The sequence below is a fragment of the Scylla paramamosain genome, chromosome 13 (genome assembly GCF_035594125.1).
Source record: "Scylla paramamosain isolate STU-SP2022 chromosome 13, ASM3559412v1, whole genome shotgun sequence".
Classification (NCBI taxonomy): Eukaryota; Metazoa; Arthropoda; class Malacostraca; order Decapoda; family Portunidae; genus Scylla; species Scylla paramamosain.
The window spans coordinates 19,707,085-19,712,084 of NC_087163.1; positions in this window are offsets into that span (position 1 = coordinate 19,707,085).

A 5,000-nucleotide genomic window follows, 5' to 3' on the forward strand; every position below is an offset into this window, starting at 1 on the left:
GGGTTGCAATAGTGGTACTTGTTGTTGTTGTTGTTGTTCGTGGTGGTAAGTAATAATGATATATATTTTACATGATTTTGATACAGCATTGGTAGTAGTAGTAGTAGTAGTAGTAGTAGTAGTAGTAGTAGTAGTAGTAGTAGTTCTATAATAGTATTTATAGTGCCTAGTAGATAACCATTAGAAACACATAACATTAATACCAGCCCAAACACCAGTAACACCGCTATTAGTAGTGCACAGTAGCAGCAACAACACTCCTAGTAATCATCAGTAATACCCAATAGAAGGATAACCGCAACAGTCGCACGTGCAAGCAGCAGAAGCACCCAGTACCAACAAGACAACATTAGCAGCTGTAGGGACGTCAGTGGCCAGCAGGACCAGCACGTGGGAGGCGGATTCTTAATATCGACTGCCGCCTTATTGAACCGAGAGTCAATAACGTGAATTCACCACCACCACCATCACCACTACCACCACCACCACCACACCACCTCCTCCTCCTCCTCCTCCTCCTCCTCCTACCACCACCACCACCACCACCACCACTCGATATAATCCAGAACTGCTCATAACTTGCTGTATATACACACACACACACACACACACACACACACAGAGAGAGAGAGAGAGAGAGAGAGAGAGAGAGAGAGAGAGAGAGAGAGTAGTACAAGGAGGAAATTGCGACCCTGAACTAGAGAGAGAGAGAGAGAGAGAGAGAGAGAGAGAGAGAGAGAGAGAGAGAGAGAGAGAGAGAGAGAGAGAGAGAGAGAGAGAGAGTACATACTAGGACCTATAGGGCGGGAAGGGTGAGAGTGTGGGAGTGCAGAGGAGAGAGGATGTGGTGGTGAGAGGAAGGAGGGAGAGAGAGGGAGAGGGACGCTATAGGGAGAGTAAAGGGAGAGTTGGGACCACAGGGAGAGGTCACACAGTACTATCATAAGCACTGTAGTATTTGCAATAATCTTCCCTTAGAAAAAAATAATAATAGTAACATTTTTCCACAACTTCCCCTTAAAAAAAGAGAAAAAAAGAAAAGAAAATGGAGAGAGAACAAATGAAACAAAAACACGAAAAAAAGTCACATTAGATTGAATTTTTCGGAATGGGAGGTGACAGGAGAGAGGCAGAGGGAGAGACAGAGAATATGGAGGGAAGGGAGGGGGAGAATATGGAAGGGAGGAGGGAGGAGGAACAGAAGCGCCAACTGCCTAACCTTTCCTAGTAGTATGGCATCTCTCTCCACTTTGGCAACACTGCGCGATCAATACTCCGGCAGGACGCTCTACTCTTGGCAACACTGGAGACTGGCCGGCCTTGTCTCCTCCTCCTCCTCCTCCTCCTCCTGCTGCTGCTGCTGCTGCTGCTGCTGCTGCAGGAAGATCCTCACCTATCCTGTTGCGGGAACTCTACCAACTTAGCTAAATATAACAAACGTTCTCTCTCTCTCTCTCTCTCTCTCTCTCTCTCTCTCTCTCTCTCTCTCTCTCTCTCTCTCTCTCTCTCATGTGCTGATCCTACTCAAGTTTGCCTTTTGTGATTAGTGTGTGTGTGTGTGTGTGTGTGTGTGTGTGTGTTAATTACTATCGTTACCTGTGGTGATGGAGGTGTTTATAATAACAATTTACGTGTATTATTTAGAAGCATTATTTAACAAGTGCTAACTTTATATATATATATATATATATATATATATATATATATATATATATATATATATATATATATATATATATATATATATATATATATATATATATATATATATATATATATATATATATATATATATATATATATATATATATATATATATATATATATTCTTTCCCTCTCTTCAGATATTTTATTTATATTTTTCCTTTCTTTTTTTCTGTCATTACTGCCGCAGCCTTTATCATGACAGTATTGGTGACGTGTGTGTGTGTGTGTGTGTGTGTGTGTGTGTGTGTGTGTGTTCTGCGAAAGAAAGAAAAAAAAGTAAATAAATTCTCCAATCAAGCAATCAGCCATTCAATCAGTCAATCAACCAGGGAGTCAGTCAGTCAGTCAGTCAGCCCCTTTGGTCTCCCACGCATCATTCCTCCCACATCAATAACCTGGCATTTCAACGAGAAAACCAGAGTGACTCAACCACCCACTCACCCGCCTCCACTCTTACACCTACCACCACCATCAGTACCCTCGCTTCCAGTCAGGGGGAGAGAAAGGTGTTGCACAAGTCCTGGAAATGTCCTGGAAAGTCCCTGCCTGGAAGCTCCGTAATTTCCTATTTTTTAATCTGGAGTATGAGAGAGTGGGAAGTTGGGATATTATTATGTTAGGAAGAGTTTTATTCATATGATGTTGGAGATGAAAGAGGAAAGTTGTGAATACGCGAATAAAAATGGAGAGAAAGAAATGTGATGATATTGTATTAAGAAGCGTGAAGTTGAAGAATTTAAAGGTTAGAAAGGGTTAATATGTTTTCGTCTGTTAGTCTGTCTCTGCCTCTGGGAAAAAAATGTATACATATAAAAAAAAAAGAGCTATTAAAAATGAAAACATGTGGCATTTATTTTTTCATCTCATTAATAAGGAAATAATGTTATTTTGCTCGCTCTTGTAAATTATATTAGAGAAATATTTTGATGTAGGATTTTTCAACATATTTTCTCATTTCATCGTATTTTCTGGAGAGAGAGAGAGAGAGAGAGAGAGAGAGAGAGAGAGAGAGAGAGAGAGAGAGAGAGAGAGAGAGAGAGAGAGAGGTACACTCACTCAGCCAGCCAGCAGCTTTAAAAAAAAAAAGGGCATTAATTCAAATTGCCGCAATGTCGAACAAACAGCATATCATAAGTTTGCATGTTCCTGCCCAGCGGCTCGGCATTGCATAAAATTCTCTCTCTCTCTCTCTCTCTCTCTCTCTCTCTCTCTCTCTCTCTCTCTCTCTCTCTCTCTCTCTCTTTCTCTCTCGGGTGGTGAGGGTAGGTGACAAGGCTTTCCCGAGTTGCTGCAGGATACAGGGGGGTTGAATCCTCCTCCTCCTCCTCCTCCTCCTCCTCCTCCTCCTCCTCCTCCTCCTCCTCCTCCTTCGCCTTCGCCGCCCCCGCATCTGGCAACTGAATCTGGAACGAGGGGAATATACTCTCTCTCTCTCTCTCTCTCTCTCTCTCTCTCTCTCTCTCTCTCTCTCTCTCTCTCTCTCTCTCTCTCTCTCTCTCTCTCGGATGCTGAAGAGATTAAGAGTTGCATTGATTTCAAGACGTTATGTTGACTCGTGTTTGCGTCTGAGAGAGAGAGAGAGAGAGAGAGAGAGAGAGAGAGAGAGAGAGAGAGAGAGAGAGAGAGAGAGAGAGAGAGAGAATAAATGGTAAGGAAGGTAATTTGGCCTTACATAAGAGAAAGAAAAAAATGAAGGAAGGAAGGAGAGGAAGTTAGCAAAAAAAAAAAAAATGATGCAAAATAAAAAAGAGCGAAAACAGGAAGAAATTGAAGGAAACGAAAGAAAGGGTGAGGTGATGGGGGTTGATAGAAGGAACAGACAGGGAAAGAAGGGAGGATGATGATGGATGGGAAGAGGAAAGAAGGGAAAAGGCCGTGAAATGAATGAGGGAGGACAGGAGGTGAAGGATGATGAGCAGGAGGAGGAAGAGGAAGAGGAGGATAGAAGTGTTAGTAGTACATGGGGCAATGGAATGGTGGGTCTCTCTCTCTCTCTCTCTCTCTCTCTCTCTCTCTCTCTCTCTCTCTCTCTCTCTCTCTCTCTCTCTCTCTCTCTCTCTCTCTCTCTAAGAAAATCGATTGTTAGCCGTCTGGTTAAATGGCAAGGACATTCACTACTACTACTACTACTACTACTACTACTACTTCTACTACTACTACTACTACTACTTCTACTACTACTACTACTACTACTACTACTACTACTACTACTACTACTACTACTCTACTACTCTACTACTATTACAGATTACAACATACCACTGATTATCATTTAATATTATTTTGTTCATGAAAAAGCTAATCCGAAGCCTTTTAAGGACTACATAAGAACATAAGGGAAGCTGCAAGAAGCCATCAGGCCTACACGTGCCAGTCCCTGTGAAGCATGCCTACATATTTCCACCTATCATCTCTGTCCATAAATTTGTCTGATCTTTTAAAGCTCCCTAATGACTCAGCACTAACCACGTGATTACTGAGTTCATTCCATTCACCTACCACTCTGTTTGATGATCAATTCCTTCCTATCTCTCTTGAACCGAAATTTTCAAGCTTGAACCCGTTATTTCTTGTTCTATCCTGATTACTGATCCTGAGAATTTTGCTTACGTCACCCTTGTTATAATCCCTATATCATTTAAAGACTTCTATCAGGTTCCCTCTTAACCTAAGGAATGTAAATTTAAAAGCTTCATTCTCGTTTCGTAAGGAATATCCCTCATCCTCTGTATCCTTTTGGTCATTCTCCTTTGTACCGATTCTAATAAATATGTATCCTTCCTGTTATATGGAACCAGAACTGCACGGTATAATCTAAGTGAGGTCTGACCAGTGCCAAATACAACTTTAATATTAATTAAGGATTTCTACTTTTAACACTCCTAATGAGTCCTAACACCCGACTTGCTTTATTTCTGGCCTCTATACATTGTTTTCTTAGACGGAGATCGGAACTAACTAAAACTATATCTTTCTCGTTCTCTGAATTTACCAGAGCTTCGTTGTTTATTGTGTACCCACCGTGTTGGTTTCTTCTACCTACGTTAAGTACTTTGCTTGCATGTTAATATTAAACTGCATCTGTCATCTGTCTCCATTCGTTCATCCAAGTCTGCCTGCAAGGTGATGGCATACGAATCTAACTTAATTAACCTATCTTGGTCTCATCCGCAGATTTACTAAAATCACTACTAATCCAACTATCCAGGTTACAAGGATATATTAAAAACAACAATGGTCCTAAAACTGAATCTCGTGGCACCTCACTAATTAATTGATCCCACTCAGATTTA